Source organism: Oxyura jamaicensis, chromosome 1 (genome assembly GCF_011077185.1).
Source record: "Oxyura jamaicensis isolate SHBP4307 breed ruddy duck chromosome 1, BPBGC_Ojam_1.0, whole genome shotgun sequence".
Lineage (NCBI taxonomy): Eukaryota > Metazoa > Chordata > Aves > Anseriformes > Anatidae > Oxyura > Oxyura jamaicensis.
In genome coordinates this window covers 23490703-23515783 of record NC_048893.1, presented here as the reverse complement: position 1 = coordinate 23515783, position 25081 = coordinate 23490703, and the positions used below count along the sequence as shown (strand labels likewise).

Here is a 25081-nt window from a genome sequence, read left to right as displayed (position 1 = left end):
TTTTCCAACAATGTAGTCAGGAGTATCAACAAGTGATAAGATAAAACTACAGATGCTGATACTGTTTGCTGGTAGAGGAAGAATTCTCATTAACAAAACAATTACAGCAAATTTTATGGCACAATAGTGACTTTTTTTTTTTTTTTCTGGTGCCCTGATTGTGTTACACCATTGTTAACCTATGAGATAGCCCTTCTGGCTGGCTGGCCTCTCTCTAAGGTATCTAGTGCAACTTGGTGGGTGAAAGGCCCACCAAATTGTTCAGATCAATGAATGCTGGCTTCACAGGCACTCTCCAGAGGATGCTAGCATTATAATGGAGAAGTTGCAAAGACCGTGACTGGAGCTGGCTGGTGGGATGGCTGGTGGATGGACCTGCAGCACATTCTTTCCCACTTTAGATACCATGGACAAAGGACAAAATTTTAACTAACATGAATGTTCAGCATAATACTTCTCATTAACCATGGTAGTTTATCGTATTACTTAATGGCTGCCTCATTAGTAAGCCCCAGACATTTTGCCTTTTTGCAATTCCTGCTACACCTGTGCTCAAACTCTGCCCTTCTTGGTTACTCTGCTTCTATGGGAAAGAAGACAACTGTATAATGGTACAGTTTGTTGGATTACCATGCAATGTAGCTTTCTTAGTCCAGATCCTGCCATACACTTTTTAACTTCTTAATTTTGTGATTATTTTATATTCAATAAAAGGAAATAAGTGGAGTGAGGACTATGTCAGAATGGGTAACGAAGAAAGGCCATTAATAGTGTTTATTTGAAAGTTTAGTATGTTTCCCAATTAAAGAAGCACTTACCTTACAGAGCGACAGGTCTATATTGTTGCACAAAATATGAACTGTTGTGCTTTTTATGTGTTTCAAAAGAGTCAGAACATTTACTTTACCCAAAGCATATCAGTTTGCTATTGCCCCTGTTAATCTGTCCACTACTACCTCCAGGTGGAGGGGGAATGGCTGACAGATTCCACTCAGCCTGAAAGATAAATGACCATAGAAAGAAAACAAAAAGGGTCCACGGGTGGTCTTTGAGTTCCCTCAGCTCTCAGCCTGATGTGTACTACATGGTGATTCTGCCACTCAGAATATCCTATAACTTCCCCTGACCAATGTCAGAGGACAATGGCCCCAGTGGACTGCACCGACCAACTGAGAGTAATACACAGTCCTCAAATGCAACAGTACAAAGACATCCTGACCACGTTCTCACCATTTTGCCATGTCTTAAATTACTGCAAAGTAGCCATAGACTAAGAGTGAATTCCTCTTACTCAAGACCAATCCCGGTATCATAAACAGCAGAACATTTCATCTCAGTGAAAATGTTGCTTTTTAAATTAGTTTTCATGTAAGATATACTACGTATGGTTCTGCAGTACAGGCAGAATTGTCACAAGTTACAGTAAATTCAAAATTATAAAATAGGAAGGGATATGAGAAAAACCAACAAACAAACACAATGTGCACTTTTTATTCCTCCTACAAACTGGAAGTGATTTCACTTCCAGTTAGAGTCTTAAATAACAGCTTCATTGGAAAACAAAGAAGTGGAACGTTAACTACCTAAGTTTAAAATCCCATGGTCTTAGACATGATTAAATAACAAAGAAGATAGCATTCATGACACAACACTGGGATTTGGTACACAAGTGCAAAGCCTTATGACATTTGGTTTTGCAAATCACTATAAACACACAGCTATAATCTTATATTATTAATTTATCTTCCAGTGCCATCTCTAATGATGACAGTATTTTATGATGCAGAAATTTCAGCCATTTACAAGAGAAACCTCCAATGCTCATTTCAAGTGTTCAAGCTCCTGAAAGACGAGATTAATCCTTACTTTAACTTAAGCCTCACATACTCAGAAGGAGCCAAATTCCCAGCCTCCTAAATCCTGTTTGAGCTTCTCTTTTCCATTTGTTTTTCCATTGAAATAAATGGGAAGGAAAGGACCTAAGAATGTTGTTAAATTTGGACAATATCTAGAAACTACAGAAAGCTAATTTTTCAAACTGTACAGTTGGCATCTATAAAAGAAAAAGTCTATAAAAGCCAGTTTCCAAGATTAAATATCACTTAAGAGTCATAGCTAGAGCAGAAAATTAAGAAGTTAACAGATTCAGAAGTGAACTAAGCCCTAGAACTAAGTTCAAAAATGTTTTAAGATGAGGAATTGCACTTTTTTTCATGAGTCTCAGTTAACATTAGTGCCACAAAGCACAGCAGCCTCATAATCATAAGCACACAGAATTGCAGCCTGCTATTTCTCTACCCATATGTGTATCTCTATATACCTACAAGCCTTGTTCACTTTCTCCAGAAAAAAAAAGAAAAAACAACAACAACAAAAACCAGTAACAACTTGCTAAAGATACATAGCATTATTTGCTCAGATTATTTTAAATACCCTCAGTGCCAACAAGAATCACACAACAGCCATTCCTTAAAATGCTATGCCTGCATCTAGATAAAATACTCCATCCAACACTGAGAAACAGCTGATATTCAGGAGCAGCCAATACCACATTCCTAAAAAACAACCACACCATTTGCTATGATTTTTCTCTCTTTAATTTGTTTTCTAAAATTGTGATAATCTGAAATAATTTTTTAATTGCTACAGTTCTGCCATACACTGAGAAGAAAGACACTGAGATAGTTTTCCTGTATAAAGCACTGGAATAGTAATCACTTATTATTAAGTAGATTTATTCTGACTTTTCTTTAAGACCATGCTTTGCAGAGTTTGTAATGAGTAGACTGACAAGCAGTTAGGAAGGATTGGTTTTCTGGTATACATAGCAATACATATACATGTCAGACTTCTGTTAAAATATATTAATATTGTAATAAATATGTATATTTAACATCCGTATTGGTACCTGTACATATTAGAACATATATTCAGAGTTTGTATGCATATGCTTGGTTGCCTTACTTTTTCAGTCTTTCTATATTACTCACATAATTTCCAGTAACTTAAGACTATTATATCTGCTTATCTGCAGCACAGAGAAAATAGGACCTTGATCACGCATGTTGAGTCACTAAGTGCTACACCAATGAAAAGATTTTATAACCCATTTTTTCTAGTAATGTTAAAGATCATCCAAATGTAGAAACCACACAATCACTTTCCAAAGACTAACAATTTTAAAAGCAATTCTACAGTTTTCTTAAACGTTATTTAATATGGCCTTATTTCTTTTCCCTCACTCCCGAATTAAAAAGTAAAAATCAGAATTGTACTAAGACACATTTCTAAGACACAGATTTACCTGATTATACCTCACAATGCCTACACTATGGTGCAAAAAAATTAACATTTAATAATCAAAGTTTTTTTTTTTTTTTTCCCTCTGGAAAACAAATAAAAATACAAGTAACTTCATTTCTACTACAAAATACAGAAACACCTGGGGAAAAATGTTTTCTACATCATCTTGACTCAGTCAGTATCATTTTTTACTCTGGAAATAGAATTGATAAAAACAGAGTAATTTCTGAACTGAACACATTTACTTAACAAAGTCTGACCATCACTAAATTTTAAATATATAAGGGTTGAATATTTTTCAAAGTGTTTTTCCTTGTGTTACAAAAATTCAAAATCACATTGCTAAATATTATAGTTCAGTTTCAATTATGTGATGGCATACACAGGAAAGAAAATGGCAGCTTATTTGATTGAAGTCCACACTGTGAGGGTGCAGGGTTCTACTTTTTGATGAAAAAAAAAAAATCAGCACTAATGAATAGCTGAAAAACATAATTGAGTGTGGAATACTGGAGCTATTCACCGCTGGAGAAATGAGAAAGGACTTATTACTTCTACAGAGATCATTTTTAGACCGGCCTTTTTATTCCAAGGAATGAAGCAATCTATCTACATCTTGAATGATAAATTCTCTACTTGTAAAAGGCTTCATTTATCACAAACAATGAAAAAAATATAGAAAGGAAAATCAATACGTGTAGCAGTTTAGTCCAGCAAAGGCCTTTCTTAAAGAGAAACCTCAGTCAAGGTTGAAAGAGCAATTAATGCAGTCTCAAAAATCTGGGCCATTCTGATAGAGTTCGGTTAACATGTGGCAGAAGTAATCATCCACTTGTGAAAATGATTTTCAGTTCATTCTCAAACACCTTTCAGACACTCATGATCCCATTTAGCTGACAACAATACAGGCTATCTGTGGGCATCATTGCATTCGATGTGAGAACCAATGGGGACCAAATGCCCACAGGCACTTTCAGTCATCCCTGCACGCTTGCATAAAAGGAATCTTCCTTGCACCGCATTCCTTCTTTTATTTAACCCTGCAAGATTAAGCCTTTTTTTTTTTTTTTTTCCTTCGGTTGAGGACGAGAGAGAAAACTGATTCAAGACATCAATATGACCTGGGTCATAAGAAACCTAGCAGTAAACATTCTCAGATTCATTTTAGTACTTTCTGTGCTCTTGAGAAAGAGAACTAAATAAGCCTTCAACAGATGGAACGAAAAAAATCAGCCTAAACTCCTATTGTAATTATGACTGCTAAGGATATAGAAATCTTGAAGAATGTCAAGTAATACAAACAGGACAACCACAGTAAACAGTTCCATTTATTCCAATGAGCAAGATATTTCTAATATGAACAGAAAACGTGCTTTTTTTTTTCCCCACTAAACAAATTTTCACTTACAGTCTAAATGGATATAGGTATGCTGGAAGATCAGTTATCCCTAGATTCTTTAACAGGGATATCTTAATGCGCTTCAGCATTTGTGAATATGCATGTCAGTACTTATGGAACCTGTGAAGTAATTGCAATGGCAACTTGAGAATTATTAATGCAATTTATGTCATATCATGAAATCTATTTGGTATGTAAAGTGGCAATGTTTGTCAAGACAAATATCTATATATATATATCCTTTAGCCTTGCGAGAATTCCAGGCAACAAAGAACAATATCCTTCAGACACAACACAAATGCAGAAAGTTGCAGAAACAAATGCAGAAACACAAATGCAGAAAGTGATTTTGATATAATTTAATTGTAATGTAAACTGCTAATGCACCATAACTGCAGAACAGCAGGTGCTGATTACCAGACATCCACTGTCTGTGCTTTTTGATGTGGCTTACTTAGGGCTAGTGCTAGCCTGATCCCATGGACCAAATAGCTACCAATGGTTGCAACATATTTGGTGCACCCCTGGAGCTCATCTCGTGGTTTAATTTCATCTAAAAAGATTGCAGTCTGTGAACACACGCTGTTCTGTGAGGTGAAACGAAGCACAGTAAGTAGGAACAACTGAGACTGGTTTAAAAGTGAAAATCTGAACTTAAATACTAATGTAGGCAGATGTACTAGAAAAAGTTTGTATTGCGCTTCTCTCCTTTGAGCATCGAGTTGGGCTATAGCAATGGTTCTTTGTATTGCCAGGCCTTTAATCAAGTAATTCTCTGAATCCAAAATCATCTGGGCATCCAGCCCAGACACCTCTCCATCTCAATGGAAGCAAATGACACTGCAATTAGACAGAAAAACTGGTGACCCTTTTTCCAGGCACGCAGTGATATTATTTATTATCTACAAAGCGTAAATGGCCAAGGACCTGCTAATATGAAAAATCTACTTTTGTTGCTAGGTCATATGCTGCCACTGATGGAATCAGTCAAAACACCCTGCTCAGTGTCACACTGATGTAAAACAAATCAATGAACTAAGCTGCCAATTGATGCAGCTCCATTGCTGGAGTCCCAGTGTTGAAAACAAACCACTTTTGGTAGGAGTGGCCAAGGCTCCTAAGAGCGGTGAACTGTTTTAAGAGTGTTCCTTTGTTTTGGTTATCTCTGGCTGCTTATGTATTTCTTTTCACGGTCTAGAGAGCTTTCCTTCAAACTGATGTAACTTTAACTTCATAAAGAACACGGATGGACCTCTGCAGAACTAATCCTAAAGCTTGACAATTGGTTTTTCCTAATGTTTGTTGTAATCACCACCAGTAGGTATTTTAATGTCTTTATAGATTAGTACATCTGATCTAGCAAGGACATGAAGAAAAATGTTACATCTGTATTTCTGGTATGAAATGAAGCACAAAAATTATGATAGTGAATTAATCTAACACTTTCATTCAATTTGTGCACACAGAAGATATTCATTCAGAATACTGTGATAATTTTAATTGCTTTTTAAAATTAACTTTTTAATATCCCCCAAACATATTCATTAGAAACCCTATCTTAAAACACCACCAAAATTTTGAAAGAAGTTCTGTCTTACCTCTTTTTATTTTCTTAATAGAAACATTGATTGACACTAGAGTAGTGCTTCATAAACTTCACTTAATTACTTCCCACAAAACATCTAGTGAGTATGCTAGCATCATTATATTGGCTTCTGTGTGAAAGCATGGTGGAGAGAGGAGCAAGACTGTTCAGAATTCGAGGTTCTAACACAGCAGGAGAAGCATTCAGGAAAGCCTTACACCAGCCCTATACTCCAGACACTAGTAAATGTATTTCAGAAGCCTGTAAAGCTGTTCAGCCTTTTGACTGCATGTGTCCAACGTGCAAATCATACATGAATTAAAAAGATAAAAAGAAAATGTTCCGAAGAGAAAGAGCAAATGAAATACATTCAGCTTTGCAATTCCACTACGCCACTCTCAGTGACCATATTACCCTCGTATTTTGTATAGATCCAGTATAACCTATTTGGGGCATATTTTATCTTCAGAGCTTTGCAAATTGCCCATTGGAAGAACCCTTCTGTCTTCATTGGCTATATCATTTCCCTACAGTGCCAGTGCTCTAAACTTAGGCATTGCTGTTGGTTTCCTGAATAGACAAAATGAATGAGAATTTTTGTATCTATGAGTCATGAAAAGTAGATAATGTGACATTCACTGAATATTGAAATACTTCTGTGTCTATCAGAAATAAGGGCTCAGAACATATTTGCAAATGCTTGTTTACAGACTGACAAAAAATACTCATTCTAAAGCTCAATTCAGAATAACATATACTAATTTACTTTCTTGAGATGGTTTTATGAGACAAAGCTTCTGTGGATGCAATGACTGAACTTAGCTGATAATGAACAGAGACTATGCTGACTGTAAAGATTTCAAAATACTTGGTACACTTTGTAGAATAAATTTCTTTCCAGTTGCACAACTACAGAGCATTCCAAGATGAAAAGTCATAGAGTACAATTTAAACAACAGTGGGGAAAATACAGTTACCCTTTTGGAATTTGCAAATGATCCTTGGAAGAGCAGTATCACCCTGCTTTGCAGAACTATAAAGATCTTATTAAACTACAGAAAAATGTATTTCTCAAAGTCTAGATTAAGTTTAAAATGGACTCATGGATTATGCGTATGAATATACAAATAGTGTTGTGTGGTTAAGTCTACTGGTAGATGCAGTTTCTTCACCTTTGATAAATTGAGCTTTCCATGAAGACACACTCACATTATTCTCTATGAACCAAAAAGTACAGTGTATTTTTAAACTTCATAAATTTAAGTAGGATTTTTGTATGACATGTCTGAACACTGATATTAGGGGAACCTCATTAACAGAGTGCTCTTCACAGAAACCATCTCTGCTCTCAGTATGTATAAACAATCTAAATATAAGTAACAGAAACTTTGAGGTCCTATTATTTCTGGAAATCCTTATGGATGAATTATCCATCTGTAGTTTGATAAACACTTTAAAACATCCAACTTATTGGGTTTTCAATTTAATTGGAAATGATGTGATTTTCTTCTGGATTACAATTTTGACACTTCATGCCCTCATACATTGGAAAACTCCCTTCTAATCTACCAGACTTCATATAAATATTGGAACCAATTAATACCACTTGTTTCTGTCCAAAATACAACAGCAGGGAAAAAAAAAAAAAAAAAAAAAAAGTTTGTGTATCAATTTCAGTAGACGCAGACTGCCTCCACTACATCTCTAGCAGCTCTAAGGATTGTAGGAGTAGTGCCAGACATCAATTTCCATTCTCATAAAGCACAGCAACAGTTATGGCTTGTTTCCATGAACTCAAATTAGTTACATTTCATTGTACCTTTTATGCATTCCTGGACAGGTTTGTGAATGAGAAATGCATTGAATGTTAATCATGCACAGAAACCACATCTGGCTCGGGACAGTCCTTGCCCTGCCAGTGGGTGGAGTATAGGAGAGTACTGAGAGAGATCATGGCTACACATGTCAGTCATCTGCTGCTGGCCACACTAGATGTGATTCTGGATTAGATGAACATTTGGTCCAACACAGTAAGTCCAATCTAACATTTTGATAAGAGAAATTCTGCCCTGGAAAACCTGCCAATGCAGAATGAAAACTATAGGTGATCGATCCTTTCAATACAAGTTAGAGTCAGAAATGTACTTTTATAGCTCCTGACTGTCTTTTGATGGCAATTCATGAGTGAGAACAAGAAAGCTTTCACGGTATGACCCAGATGGTTAGTTCTCTTAAAGCTTCTCTTTTCTGAAATGTTCTTATACAGAATACATGACTAGAATTTTAAAGATGCCAAAGAAACAAAAAAGATTTCCGATTCCATGACACTTTGGCTCTTTTGAAGAAACTTTACCTATGAAAGACATAAACATGGCCACCCAAAAGTATATTCAGTCTTGTACCTTGTTCTCAACTGGATTCAGAGAGAAGCAGCAAGTGAGATGCAAGCATGCAGCTGTATATGCCCAGAATTTTCTCCTATACTCATGCTATTAGTGGCTCCAGAAGTTTCTCTGTCTAGAAACTGTGTCTCTGACTTTACTACTTGTTAATTTTTGTTTCAGCAAATTCCTGTAGTTGTTTTCTCAGCCCATTTATACTTTCAAAATCTACATCTAGTAGCAGACTTCCACATCTCACCTACATGTGCCTAGAAGCAGCTCTTCTGGTTTGCTCTGAGACAGCCACCTACGAGTATTATTTAGGCACTGGAAGGGACAGCTTTCAGTGTATAATAATTTTCATTAGGACCATTAACATGATTGGATATTTGTCCTTGGAAATGCTACACAGAAATGATCTGGGACTGAATTCTGCAGGAGTTATTTCAAGAAACAACAGAAATGCATCACTATAAATATATCCCCTTTAAGAAATTTATTTTAGCATCCCTTCATGCAATTCATGATTTTTAAAGCAGATTAAGGTAACTGGGAAGAAAACTAAAACCCTAAAGAAATGCTGAAATGCTACCAATAATGCCTAGAAAATGGCTTTGTTTTTGTTGTTTGTAAGACAAGAACAAAAAAGTAATATACAAGGAGATAAACCTCTAACAACAGCATGGATTTGTTCAGAATTTGTCAGAAGTTCTTTGACATAGCACATATGTATAAAACAAAAACATTCAAATGCACTGTCCCTGCATTAGAGTTACTAAACTGGAGCAGATTTACATTAGGACCAGTAGAAGTAGCACTTCAGGAACACAGAATTTACCACTTGTGAGGGAGCATCAGATCCATCTATTGGGGTCAGCCATTCCTGCAGCACAGGATTGCTCTGCCAGGCAACTGTCTCCCCAAAACAGCAATCTGAACTGATATTCAACTGAACACTGCTGATACATAAAAATAATTTTAAAAATCCATAAAATCTATGAGGAAACATATATGGTAACAGTGATGAATTGGATGTGATAGGAAGTTTTAGTCACCTCTTCTCACTTTTAGCAAGTTTTAGAAAATACTTAATAATAATATTAATTGTATATAATGTAAATGGTAAAATGCCTTTTGAGTGTTTTGGTGACCTATTTAAATTGAACCAAAATATAATTAATATTTTTAGTATCACACAGTGATAATTTTTCAAATCCCAGATTGAGATTTTCCATCTTTTTTCCCCAAACAGCACTTTACATGTGTATATATATATATAGTTATATATGAATATTTCCAAATGACATATAGGAGGACCCATTTCCTGCTACAGTGCAGTCAAGAGGTTGGAGAAGAACAGAGTAGTTCCAGTATCTCTTACATGTATTTAACTGTAAATAGCTACCCCCACTCTCCCTCTAGTAAAGCACTATTCTGATTTACTAGAATACTAAATAAAAAATCATTGGAATTTGTGAAGCTAAATTTCCCTCTAGGCTTTAATAATTCCCACATTAGATACATTAAAATCTTCTTCTAAAATTGTCTGTGTATATATACGGAGAAAAACTTCCACTGTGAGCTACTAAGAAGCTACAAATGGGAACTTCTACAACTAGTGTGCAATTGCTTTATATGTATTGGCTAGGAAAATATGCACTGTCTGAAATTATAAAAGTTTTCACAAACACCATAAACAATCAAAAGTGAGATTCATGTAGTTGAATCATATTCCCATCTTCTCCCTTAATTTAACCATGCTGCCCTCCTGTGGATCTCAGGATATGTATAATGCAGTGGCTCAGGCTATGAAAGTCCAGCTCACATTCATCCCTGCTACCTGTATTGTGACTGACCTAACAGGAAAGAAAATGCAACTCTGAAACCATAAAAAAAGAGGTTAAATTAAACTTCAGGGCAAAGACTGTAGAACTTGTATTTGAGATAGTTTTAAAATGAGTATTTTAAATAAGTGTAAAGCCTTATTATTCCACAGATCATGGATTTACGGGAGCACAGAGTCATACATATTAATAGTACACTTACTCTCAAATTACGGGGAGAACATTCATTGCATAATGACAAGTTACTTAATCTGTTGAAGTGCCAATGCAATTGAACACATATATTATAAACATTATCCAACAACTCAGAAGGCACAGAAACAATTTGCAAAAGTATCAGTATTTGAGAAACAGAAGATGTGTCAAACTGGTGAAAGTATATTTTTTCTTTGATATGGAGATACCAAAAACATCTTGAGGAATTCTTGAGTCAAAAATATATCATGTCTTCAAAAGCATTAAAAAATGGTTTGAATAGAAGAATCTGAAATTAAGAAGAAGTATAATAAGTTATGAAAAGAAATTTTCTCATGCGGAAATCATTTCAGATCAACTGCATTTCCATAACGTCATCTTAATATTAGCTCTGTTATCACTTAAATGGAAATTAACGTTATGCACTAAAACATTTATAGAATTTGATCTCATGTATACTCTATTAGAATTGTCAGCTTTGTTAAATCACAGATTTCAAACAGATTGGTATGGAATAGATACCAAAACCACAGAAGTACAACAGCTGGAGTGACACAACACTGCTGTTTTTCTTCTAGAACTGAATTTCTAAATGCTGACAAATTATACTTAAAGCCTTAATGGTAAAGAATGCTTAAAAATACACTTCTCTTTCTGAAGAAATACTAAAATTTCTAAAAACTACAGAGGTAGAGTGCTGCTTTCTGTTTTTAAAATCTAATTCTGTGAAGTAAACACTTTCTTTTTAGAACCCTTTTTGTCTTTAACTTATGAATAAAACTGTGAAAAGTGAAATGCTACATTGTAAATCAAGCCATTCCATGCCAAAATATTTTATACATTATTGAAAAGACTGAAATAAATAAAAGCCTTGGGAAAGCGGAAAAAAAAAAAAAAAGGGAAGAAAAAAAAAAGGAAAAAAAGAAAATACTTTGAACAAGACAGTATAGTCACATGCTATTTTGTTCCAATTAGCAAAGCTGCTAATATGCCATGTCAATAAAAAACAATTGACCTAAGTAGTGGGGCTAATTAAATGAAATAAGATAATTAAATGCTTCTCAAGATACAATAAAAAAATATGGCTGAAAGTGTTCCATAATGTTGTCTTTTTGTTTTCCTATTATCTGCTTTTTTGCAGAATTATAGCCAGTGTATCTATATGCATAAAAGATAGCTGGCACCCAGATGTTAATGTGTTGGTGGAAGGAATCAGGTGTTCAATTAAAATTTATTGAGTGTGCAATGAAAAAACCCAAGCCTTCCATTAAGCCGAATACATATAGCTCAATTAAAAATGAATGCAGCATTTGAGATTAAATTGTACACTTATATTCAATAACAACAATAAAATTCTACTTGACATATGATTACTTTATTAACTTAATCATACAACACTAATCTAAGAATTGGCGTTTTCTGTTTTAAAGTGGATCCATTCCTTCTCAGTATATAAAATAAAGGAATAGCTGCATTTATGCAAAATGTTGGTTCTCCTTCTATGATGCTTTTTTTTTTTTTTTTTTGTATAAGTAGTCAATAGTCAATGAAAGAAAAGCAACCATAATACTTTCAGAGATCTTATTCTAGGACATATCCTCAGCTAATGGCAATATTAGTTATATTTAATACCAGTCCAGGTTGTGTTGCTTGCATAACTAGCCCAATTTTGTTTGAATGCATTCTTTATTCAGAATTTGTTTCTGAATGGCTTGACTGAAAGATCCTTGACGTTTTGTGACCCTGTAAAATGGTACTGCTTAGCTGTCTACAGCCCTTAACCTATGAGGAATTATTTTGTTGTCTCAGTGCAATGGAATTCAGTTTGCTCTTTGAAGCTAGGACTTAGGAGCAGATGAAAAGGGTGAGAGGGCCACAACCATTCAGTTTTAGATAGGAGACTGGCCAGCAGGAGCACAGGTATAAGGAGAGCACTTCCTCAAATAGAGTTCTCCATGTCAGCACTAATACAAATGTCACTAAATTTTGCATTTGCTTCTACTTGGTCGATGGCATTGGGCATTCCACTTAAAATTTTTAACTTCAGATGATATAAAATTTAAGTGAGCTTAAAGTCTCAGAGTTCAAAATCACAAATGGAGGAACTCTTGATAAAAATAGTAACTTCTAAGCACTGATGTGCTGAACAACAGCTACTAGTTCTGTATTTAGGGTTCTATTCACTTCTCTCACCAGAACCATAAAGCTTTTCAATTTTGGAATAAACTTTGAAGAGAAGCAGATGGCAGTTTTGGCAAACTTCTAACATTACCAGAGGAGCTCTCCATCTGGTAAAGGAAGGAAAGTTGCTCTGACCCCAGTGGAGACTGAGCAGTGGAAGTCAAACCTACCAGAACACTTCCCCTGCCAATTTGTCCCCAGTTTACTCCATAAAAGAAACATGAAAAGATAAACGGACTGGTCTTTTCTAACTCTTGCTCCAAGGGCAAGCCATACACAGCATATAACAGCACTTCACATGCATTTTTCACTTACCTCTTCCCTTATCATTTATGCATGAAGTGGAAAAAAAATAATCCTATACTTTACAAAAAGACAAAGCAATACTACATTGGTCAATGGACAGAAATTTAATTTAGGATGGGATGAAATTAAAACAGGTTTCTGACAGTAAGTATGCTAAAAGATTCTTTGTAGGGTGAACTCTTTGCTACATCATTATTGAAATGAAAAGCTGTGGAGTGTGCTAATTGTGCCAAACTCTGTATGAAAGCAGGGCTGCACTGCTGCCTTCATGGAAACCACCAGCCTTTCGAGGGGCTGCCGCCATGCTGCCAGCCTGGGGGTGTAAGATGGGCTCAGGGACCCCGACAAAATGGTATGGTGTGGAACTGCCAACCCAGCTGTATTGACATTTAACAGGACATGGGGTATTCAAAGGGAGCTGGCTGTGATGAATGTACTATTTGGGCAAAACATCAGGAGTGCGGGGCCATTGGGACTCTTACTGAGTCAGAATCAAATGCAATACTGAAATAATTGAAATTATACCACTGTGGAGAAATAAACACATTAACATTGATTATATTAAAAAGTTACCTCTGTCTTTAAGCCTTACGTAGCCTACTACAAAATTGCAAATAGGAAACTTATTAGCCACATCCAACCCTCCTTTTTTTTTTTTTTTTCTTTTTTCTTTTTCTGCCCATACAGAATAGGGCATTAAGAATTAAAATCCACCCTCAGACACAGTATGGCAAAATTAACCCTGTGGTATCTAATCCAGTAACTGAGCAAAGAGAGAATTAGATTGCTTACTATTACATTTTAAATTAATTTTGCAGCCCTAAGTGCCTTTGATTTTATGAGGGTTTATATTCCATAAGACAAAAATTAGGTGAATGTTAGCTTCATGAAAGTAACAGATGGACAACGCAAGTGACAGAAGGACGTAACACATGCAGGTGGTGTGCCCCCATCCTCACAGTTAATAGTACTGGCACTCTCTGTAGAGAAATAATGCCAGGCCATGACAGACCATATGTAATGTCAGTGTATGTCATGTGGAAATAACTCTTTCTTAAATTTTATATCACAGAGTAGTGTATGATACAAAGAAGTAAGTCAGATCACCTGACAGGAAAGGGTAATAAATAACAGCATCTCTCACCTGACTAATATGTGTGCTATGCTGATTTGTAGAAAAACAAAGCAATAAAAAATAATCTAAAACTATTATTTCAATGATATTTGGTCCTGCATTCTGGAAAAATAATTACATTGCTCAGATAACTATGTGCAGTGATAATGTTGCAAATATCACAGTCATCTATGTCTTCATTACTACAGACTCATGAACGTAAGGGAAGTTTCCAGACAACTTTTAATAGGAATTTAAATGGCAAAAAAGCTAAAACTTAAAAAATAAATTCCCAAATACATAATATTGTAAAATGTATAATTCTGGAATAGGTTATTAAACAGGGATATTTGAGTGCAATTTCATCCTAAAGATACTGTCAGCAATATTTTGAATGTATTTACAGCATAGTATTTTTTTTCTCAAGTTTTAATCAAACCTAAAAGTCAGAATTTGTTCTGCATTATACTCTTCCAAAGCTGTGGAACTGTGTAACAATAGCATAAACAAATTTAAGCTAAGCAAGTAGATCTGAAAATTCCAGTCAGACCAGTCTCTTAATTAGAGTGCAGTTACTGGGAAGTTCACACCAGTCTGAATTTTTCACTGCAAATTAACCTTCAATCCACATTGCGCTGAGTTGTCAACCCATCTATTCTTCCTACCTTGTATATGAAAAATACTTATATAAATTAAACTTTTAAAAGGTTATTGCTTAGAGGTTTAAAACAAAAGCCAGTTACAAATCACACTCAGTTTAAGAGTTTCTAAATTCCTCACCTACAATTTCATGAACTTAAGATTTATGTTCAGTTAAACATCAGTTCATCATTTAGCCTTCTGAGTTACCACCAGCTTTGTTATTTTTAATGAAAATAGAAAAAACGTCATTTTTACACATTAATAGTTTTCTGGAGTTGTGAGTAGGGTTCTTTCAGTAACAGTCAGGACTCAGTATGGATTTTATTCTTTATATTTTTAAAAATTCAATGAAGCAAGCATTTACAAGCACGGAAACAGGTTTTACACGAACATATATTTCATCTATTTCCCGGATTGAACCTTTGCTTATACAGCAGCAGTATCTCAGCTAGGACAAACTTCAACATTTCAGCCTCTTCCGTGCCTGAGGAGATGCAGACTGTGAGGATGGACACTGACAGGATGGACAGCTGTGCGGGCACCTCCTTGACACGGACATCAATGGAAGCTGTTGCCCAGTTCTGACAACTACATTTAGGTACTTAAATTAATTACCTAAACGAAAGAGGATGCATCCACAGTGGTAACTTAGTTTGAATATGGACTGTGCTTTTGAAGAGAATATCTCCATTGCCCCCTGCTGCAGCATATGGTCCACGGTAAAGAATAGATTCTGTGCATGGGAACTGGATTCCTCTTGCACGAAATTAAGCCAGAAGCAGTGTTCTGTCAGTGCACCTCACATATGCCAGCCACTAACGGACAGTCAGTTTGGACAACACCAGGCTGAGACTGGACTAAATCCCCAGAAACACATACAAGGCAGATAGATATCAGGCCCTCAGCAACCACTGAGTCACTTCACAAAAGGGTACACTTCACATTTGGCTCCCTCTGTAGCCTAGAGGCACATGTCATGCACCATTCAGGTCATAAGAGATTTCTATCTTTGTATTGGGTAGCATAACTTTGGTAGCCGTCAGTCGCTAAAAATCCTTCACAGGCGCCTCAGTTAGACAAGTGATGCTGCAGCACAGCTCATCACCATCTTTACAGTATGAAGTGACCTCTTCCCTAAGTTTATCATGATAAACTTAAACTGATAAACTGAAATATAAACTGAGCCGTTCCCACGCTTTTTCTTCACATCTGTTTTCTCACACATACACATAAAGAGCAGGAAGTTTAGACTGGGGGGAGATTTAAAATTGAGAAATGCAGATGGGAATTTGATAATATGGACTAGAAAAGTCTACCTAGAAGTTTTATGGTTCACAGAGATGCGCAGTCATTGGTTCTGAGATCTTGCATGGTAAGCCTTAAACATTGGTATTACCAGTTGGCATCTGGTCTGAGTACAGCAGAAAGGTAAACCACAAGCCAGGCCCAAAGAATAAGAGTTCAGGACCCAGAGAGCCTGAGACATAACTGCATTAAAGAAAGCTGAGAAGAACACAGTACAAAGAAACAGTACACAGAAAACAAACCTCTGCCAACATAACTGGCTCACTCCAATTAATTATTCTGAACGGTTGAATAAGGATTTTAGCAGTAATGAACCAAAGGAGAATTTGACACACATGCAGTACTGATTATGGGAATTTTCCATACCTAACCATAACCTTCACATATTAAATCATAGTGATGGCAGGTAGATTAAACAAGTCTTGTTAAAATCACCATCTAAAGCCAAAAGACGTACAACTGAATTTGCATAATTTTGCTCACCAGAGAGCTGAAGAAAATTCGTCTTCATATTCTCAGGAGCAACTAGCTTTACAGAGAAATATATAAGAAAAATGAACACTCTATACAAACAGTTGTAATGATGTTTTAATGGAAGAGTAGAATCATTATTTAAATATGAGTTCTTAAATAAGTTCTTAATTCTTTTACTTCATGTTTTTTAAAGTTATGAGAAAAAAAAATAAAAAAAAAAAAACATTTTCACGTTTTTGACTATTAACCTTGCTTAACCCATAGATCTTTTTCATGTAAAGTATGTTGTGGTTAAGCTAAGTGAGTTTGGATCTAAATTTATATCTCTGCTTTTACAAATATTTCAGATTAATTACTATGGAATGAATGAAGAATGACACCTTAATTAGTAATGCTTCTCTTGGCAATTAGGATTCTCTTGGCTTCTCTTAGCAATTAAAGTGGCAGTGGCATATCATTAAGGTCTTCAAGATTCCCCATGCCTCCTCAGAAGCAATTACTGTGGGAAGCACTAAAAATCAGGCTCATAGCTATAATCTGTTCTCTAAGGATCTAGCAGCAGGATAAACATTTTTGCTTCTTCCTTCCATAGTAATTTTGCATTAACCCATCATCATTATCCAATCAATCACTAATGTAATTTTAATGTGTCATTTTTCATGAAGTTCAATTTTCCTTTTTAAAAAGTAACTGATTACAGTCAATTGATTTTGCAGAATTGTGTAATATTAAAATCACTTTAAAAGAAGACAGTTAACACATTAGCACTTTTCTTTTTTCATGGCAAAATGCTAGTATTCATTTAGCACAATAAAAATTCTAGCATTTAGCACAATTTAAAGTAGCATAACAGGAAATACTGCTATGAGGCACCATGGAATAATAATAGCAAGGCATCCATACATCCATAAAAGTGAATTTAAATCAGGCCATTCCATCATGCTGTTATAAGAAATGCAATAAATTGTTACCTTATATACATGAACAAATGGCCTTATGAATATCAAAATGAGGATTAGTTTGTCAGAATTTAGCAAGAAATAGAAGATAATTATAGCTATTTGAATGACATTTTTGACCCTCTAGCTAAACAAAAAAAAAATCTAAGCCATTGCTACTACATTCCAAATTAAAATTGCTTATTGATTATGGGTCAAAATTTGACTAATATTCTTGTTGAACTGTAAGTTGCTGCTTTATTTAAAAAAAAAAATAAATGGCTTTGTTTGCATTTTCCAAGGCCTCCCTGATTTTTTTCTGAAAATTTCAGAATACTTCAGCTGTTCAGATCTTCTCTCTGTTCATTTTCTGCCAGATCTATTTAATATATACAGTTGCTGTTCAAAAATAACTGTAATAAACTTAAACCTGCATTTATTTATTAAAAAAAAAATAGAGAAAAAAATCACAGAGCTTTGGATGTAACAATATACCTGAAACAGTGACAAAAACAGAATAGGTAACGTTCTTAGGACAGCATTACCTGTGGTTGGATCACATCATCAGGAGCTCAGATGCTGAGTGAAAACAAAAATGTATTTCCAGATTTCATGCTTCCAAAAAGGATAGTAATATGACCATAATGAACCTGATTGTGTGGTCAGCCCAAAATAAAGCTTTGAGAGCATGCGTCATGCCATGCTTATTAACCAAGCGTTAACTGGATGTTAATATTGTTGTCTGAAAGCTACTCACATTTATCCATTACCATTCTGGTAGGATAGAATTGGCAAGGGTTTTAAAGAGAGCTTTTATCCAGTGCCAAGAGAATATCTCACTTCTATTTCCCATGCTGGATCTTGCAGAATACAATGACCTCTGATCACAGAAGTAAAAGATTGTGCATGACAAGGTGCCTGTTCCTCTATTACTATAGTCCAGAAGACCTTTCACATGTGTGGCTCTTGTGAAGATCACCCAAAGGATGAAAAAAAGTTAAGGCAGAGCCACGAATCTCTTATATCAGGGTATATTCAAGTTGCTGGTGTATGCCAATTTTCTTGTTTAGGGACTGCCAGACTGGCAATATGTACCCAGAATCTTCCAAGTGAGCTTACTATTTCTTGTGGTGCAATGATAACTTGAGAAGTAGTGACTGCATAAAATAGTATTAAATGAAAAATAATTTTGTTTCGAAGCAAGGCATTTTGTCTGTTAAAACATATTAAAGAACTGTCAAATTCTGCAACACCTAACAACCTCAAGTTTACTCAGTTCTCTTGTTCATGGTCATTAGAAGATGCATCACAGGTTTCTGTTATATGTCTTTTCCTTTTCTGCCTGCAAGCTCAGGGCAACCATTTTTTGTCACTCTCACAGTTGCTTTCCTTCCAATGTTTTCCTGCACCTTCTGCTTAGCAAAAACCTTCATGCTCCAAAGGGAGCATGGTAAACCCAACTGTTAATTTGTGATTGGCACAGCTGCAGTTGATTTAGTCCCATCAATAATTTACACTATCATTTTGCAACTTTTTATATCAAATGACAGAAACAATCATCCAAACAGACATATGTTTTTATTAACCGTAACAGTCAAGCATTCAGATCATATCAAAAGAACTAATGCAAAGTGATAGAACTAACTTCTTTTAGAAAGTTAAAAATTATGCCATAAGCCAGAGACCAGTATGCTCACAGAAAGGGCATGATTACCTGTGGAGCTTCCTAACTAGTCTCATTCCTTCAGCTGGACACTCCACGGGCCAGAAGTTCTTGAAACACTTGGGTTTACTCTGAGCTGGATACACGAGTCTATCTTGAAGAAAGGGATACTCACATTTGTTTTTCAGGGTCTTGGATGGATCTTTGGAGTCAGCAACTGTCTCAGAATTACTGTTAAGAAGAAATGTAATTTCCTCTTCCTAAGTATTAGTAAAAAGCTTGTGTTGTTTAAAAATAATTGGGTAACGTCATGCAACATGAAGTGCAGTTCAGTTACAGATCAGTAATGCTACTTCTTTCCAAATGGAGGTAATCAGCAATAAATTTCACACTGCTGCATTTTATATCTCCCAAATTACTCTGCAGTTCCCATCCAGAATGCTTTTCAGTTACTGACAGATCCTTCTTGCGGGATCACTTATTCAGTAGAAAACATGCTCTACACAGATAAATATGTGGTGCTGCTTGTTAGTTGACACTTTGGCATACCTTGATGTAAAAATCAGATCAGCCATTCCTGACTATGAAGTGGTATTTGCTGTGCTGTATGCTCCTGTTACTGCTCACATTTTGTACTGGAATCACTTTTTCTCTTCAACAGTCAACTGTGTTTGACCAAAGCCACCTACTTCAGCTACTCAACACTTTTTCTCTAAGAGGTGCTGAGTAAGGCACAGGCAGTACTGCAGCTTCCTTCAGCACCGCAGAACTACACACAGGTACAGCACTTGTCTTGATTAGCCCTAAAAGATAACAGTCTTACTAGGTCTAGGTTGAATATGGGTTGGAACATGGTATTTTGCACTCCATTCCTTTTCTCTCTTCAGTGTCAATGAAACCTAACTGAAACTCTGATACTTATTTATGCCTTCCTGTTAAAGACCACACTGAAATCTTCCTTTACACAGTGTCTCAAAGGTCCTCTGTATATGACAACCAAACATGAGGTGACATTGCACATGCTTCAGGTCTGAGCTACGAGCCAACTAATTCAAAAGCAAGTAACCAAGTTGGTGACCCCAACAGTTCTTCAGTGGTGCTAGCACTGCACTCTCAGACAGTTTAGACAGGGTGGAGAGCAGGCCAGGTAAAATTTTGCATGCATCTGCCCTCTTACACACACGCTCACACGTCTCCTTAATTTTATGTACCATGACATTCAAGACTGATGGTACTGGTCATCTTGTTGTAAAAGATAATGCCACCAAACCCCATTCTGACTTCCTCAAATGGTCATATCTGAAATATTTTGTTTAGATTTTTAAAAAAATCTCTATCTCACCTTTGCTCGATGTGTCTTCTATGCCTAATTTTGTTCATCTTCCTTATTATCCTCATTAGTGTTTAAAAACCCTTTAGACCCTTGAGTAGATGAGAAAGAGGTTCTTAGGACAACTTAGGCACTAATTTTGAGGCCAACCACAAACAAAAAACACTATTCCATTAGCCAGCAATAGGAGAGGCAAGAAAAGCTTGTCTTTTGAAATTGCTTGAAATTGCTAGAGAGAGTGAATAATTCTGGCCTAGACCCAGATGACTTGAATACACACTTGATTCCTGTGATAGGATTCTCTTGTAGCAAACTGGCAGCAGTACCTTCCCTTTTTCATACAGAATTTGTATATGAATTATAGGTCATCTCAGAACACTGGAAGGCTTGACACCACAAATGGCAATGGGCAATCCCTGTCAAGCATCTGTAGACAGATTTAACTCCTAAATGTTTTTGAAACTAATTAGGGAGTAATTCTAACAGAATTTGTAATAGAAATTATAAGGAACACTGATATTCTCCCCTCATATTTCTTACAGATCAACAGTTCTTATGATAAGAAAATGCTTTGAACAAAACTGCAGATGTTAAAAAATACAGATCAAGCATCTGTGCTCCCAAATGGAACAACCCGTACATGTGGAGGACATCAGAATCCCTAAACTAACCCTGGTACAAACAAAAAGTCCTCACAGGGATTAATTGAAATTCCAACATATTTCACTTAAAATATTCATTTTATTTCATTAATTTTCATAAGAGCATATACATAGACACTGTGTTATTTAGAGATCAATATTTATAGCTAGTAGGAAATCTCACTAGAAGTGAAGATGGTATTTCTCCGAATCTCATGGTTATCTGTAGCAAAATTATCTCTCTATCTATCAAAGCAGCTTGAGTTTCACTTAAAATGAGATCTAGCTTATAAAAATCACTTGGGTAGCTACTCATAGTCTGACCTCAATACAGATTTGAGAAACTGAATTAGGCAAAAGAAAAAAGAGGATCAAAGCCTGCCTCTTGCTCTTGTAAACTTTGTTGTCTGATGATATGTCATTAATTTCAATTTAGTACTAACATCCACTTCTTCTGAATGCAATACATACAGAGAAGATTCCGGTGTACCTTACCCGCTACATGTTTACCTTCCCCCTCCCCCCATTTTTAAAAATTTTCCTACTGCCAATACCTTAGCATTCTTAAAAAACCTTGTCAAGGCATTCCTCCACATCTAGTGAATTTTGAAAAATCTTGGATTATTCTGACATAGCCTAACTGTCTAAATTTGGGGCTGCTATAGTGAGGAAAGGATTCCAAATGTGATTAATTTGTAAAATTCAAACAAGCTCAACAGTTCCTACCATTTTACTTTGCTTATACCTCCAGTCTTCATGTTCACAAACTGAAAAATAAGCTTTCTGCCAAAGGACAGCAAGAATCCCACTCTTCAAAGCAGCAGCTGAAGTCAATGCTCTGCTACCCTCTTTTAAGCTGGAAGCAAAAGTGTAATAGCAACAAATAGAAAGCTAGATGGTGCTAATATACTGACTTTATGGTTTCAAACAGATGTGCTACGCACAAACTTGGAAAGACAAATCAAATGTTATGATGAGATACGGAAGAGTTTATGTTTGTAGATGAAGAAATGCTATAGTTTGATAAATATCTACTTATCTTAACATTTGATTCATGCAACTATGCTGTGTTGATAAATGAAAAAAAAAACAACTGGAACCTCTCAGGCAGGTCTCTCTCCCTTTTATGAGAAAAAAAATTACAATATTCACTAATGAGAAAGACACTACTGTTGAAAAGTAGTGTAGAAAGTTACTGTTTTTATCTAATGGAAAATAGTAACATTGAATATATCCACGGTACATATTACCATATCATTAAAATTATTAGGAAGGATTTTCTAAGATGTTGGATACATACAGTTTTCTAAAATTTTCTCTTGTTGAAGCAACTGTATACCTACTGTTTCTGAGAAAAAAAATGCTATATGTATGTGTTTTGGCTCAGAGAAAGACCTGAAAGCAGTTTCAAATTCACTATAAGCAGCATAAAGGCCTATCTGCAATAGAGCTCATACAGCACTTGCTATGATAGGTGTGATTGTGTTCTTGACATCTTTATCTGTAAAAGTAGTCCAGACTTGAAATAGAGTCATTTTACTGTGGTCACCTCACACATTTTTCTGAAATAATGATACTTGAAATAAATCTCATCTTCAGATCAGCCTTCAAATGATACAACTTGAAATTATAAAGCTAATTCTGTTCCCCGTCCTGCCCTTTGCTAGGTGACCATGGACAAACAGCATACAAGAGCTGGCAACATCCTTATTCTGGCTGACTTCAGTGACCATGCAGCTCCTTTTAATTGACTTGCAGGCTTGCTAGTAGCTATGACAACAGTTTATCCAGGTGACAGTCACACACTACAACCGTAACCACAGAGGAGCCAGCAGACCCCAGTGCTATCCTCAGCTCTGTCACTGAATTGCCTGTGACCTTGGGTGATCGCTATTCATGCCTGTGCTTCATTTCACTCGTCTGTAAAACAGAGATAATTATACTTGCCTTCCTTTCCAATGAACTCCTCTATCAGTGGGTGAAAAGTGTCATAAAAAAAATGAGGGGAAAATTACTTATCCTCTAATTTTGCATCTTGGAAGACTGTTAGCAAGACATTACTTGCTAACATATTTTTTAGCTCTAAAACTACAGCAACAGCAGAAGATATGTGTGATTTCAGTCACATATGGAGACCAGGGGCTATATTTATTGATTATAAATGCTCTCCTAAGAATACTTCAGTCAATCCCAGATGTACAAGAGGAAATACTTTTTAAAAGGTTTGCAAATTCATGGTGATCCTTATATTCCTAAAATACACCCATACAAATAATAATACTTTTTTTTTTTAAGAAAAAAAAAAAGGTTTTATGAGAAAAAAAAAAATCAAAATGATTCCATACAATTTTGGAGAGTGTAAGTTCGAAAAACGTTGACAAAATAATTGCTTTCCAAATGAGAGAGAGGGAGAAAATCAAGGCACATAGATAACCAAGTGCTTGCACAATGTATATTCCATATACAGAAGTTTAAGAAATCAAATGTACAACCTCATGCAGTTCAACAACAAGAAGTGCAAAGTCCTGGACCTGGGTAGGAACAACTCCAGCCACCAGTACCTGCTGGGGGCCACCCAGCTGGAACACAGCTTGCCAGAAAAGGGTATGGGGGTCCTGGTGAACACCAGGTTGAATATAAAACAGCTGTGTGACCTTGCAGCAAAGAAGGCCAGTGGCATCCTTGGCTGCATTAGGCAAAGTGTTGCCAGCAGGTCAAGGGAGGCAATCCTTGACCTCTACTCAGCCCTGGTGGGGCCACACCTGGAGTACTGTGTCCAGTTACTGGCACCCCAGTCAGTACAAGAGAGGCATAGAGATACACTAGAGGGTCCAAGCAAGGGCCACAAAGATGATAAAGGGACCGCAGCATCTCCTGTGAGAAAAGGCTGAGAGAGCTGGGACTGTTTAGCCTGGAGAAGAGGAGGAGGGGTTGGGATCTCACCAATCTCTATAAATATTTGAAGGGAGGCTACAAAGAGGATGGAGCCAGGCTCTTTTCAGTGGTGCCCAGTGACAGGACAGGTGGCAATAGGCACAAACTGGAATACAACAGGTTTTGTCTGAACATCAGGAAGCACTTCTTTACTTGAGGGTGACTGAGCACTGACACAGGTTGCCCAGAGAGGTTGTGGAGTCTCCCTCCTCAGAGATCTCCAAAAGCCACCGGGACATGGTCCCAGGCAACTTGCTGTAGGTGGCCCTGGTTGAGCAGGGTGTTGGACTAGATGGCTTCCAGAGGTCCCTTCCAAACTCAACCGCTCTGTGATTCTATGAACAATTCTAAATGCAACTTGTCACAACAGAAAGCAGAATTTATAAATTTTGCCATTTAAATCTTGGGAAAAGTCTGGGAAAAAAAAAAAAAAAAACAAAACCTGAAATGTTTTACTTTGGAAGTCAAAACTAAATAATACTAGTTTATAATATTATCCTGTAATGGCTGGTCAATTTGTAAGAATTTTACATTATTTTTTATTTCATTTTTTAGATATTATTATTAAATATATTACTTATCTTTTTAAAATTAGGCTATGTGATAAAATCTAAATATTCCTTTTTTATGTCAAGATTGAAGGCAATTGAATAATACCCTTCAGTAACCACTAGGCTATGCTAACAGACAACTCAACTGACATATACTTTAGAAAATAATGCATGTTTTAAATGCACATGGATATGCAAAGGTACTTCAAAATAAAATGCATTAGAAGAAGGTATTTACTGTAACCCACATCTCTTGTGTGTATTAACCTGTTCTCCTTGGGTTTGCAACCCTAAT

The 25081-nt window shown here is 36.0% G+C and overlaps 1 protein-coding gene across 22 annotated transcripts in view; it reads right to left on the bottom strand.

The window, feature by feature from the left end:
• Positions 1–25081, bottom strand: part of CADPS2 (calcium dependent secretion activator 2) — a 315235-nt gene that overhangs the window by 122536 nt on the left and 167618 nt on the right. The window lies entirely within an intron of this gene.